This window comes from Pygoscelis adeliae, unplaced genomic scaffold (assembly GCF_000699105.1).
Source record: "Pygoscelis adeliae isolate BGI_AS28 unplaced genomic scaffold, ASM69910v1 Scaffold66, whole genome shotgun sequence".
NCBI lineage: Eukaryota > Metazoa > Chordata > Aves > Sphenisciformes > Spheniscidae > Pygoscelis > Pygoscelis adeliae.
In genome coordinates, this window is record NW_008825167.1 from 4764486 (window position 1) to 4764728 (window position 243).

Here is a 243-nt window from a genome sequence, read left to right on the forward strand (position 1 = left end):
GCCCTTCAAGCCTCAGCTCGGCGGATCCTCGTTTAAACAGCCGCTCCCCCCCGCCTCCTAATTTGGGCGCTTATCTCCCAGCACCCGGGAGTTTATATAAAATACTCATAAAGTGCCTCGTTGTCACTTATCGCGGCTGGGATCGCCTCTGCAGGGGCTTTTTCACACACCTCGCGAAAGCCGATCCGTTTTGCTGGGAGCATCCCCGGGCCGCCAGCCGGGATGCTGGGCAAGGCGGGGGCG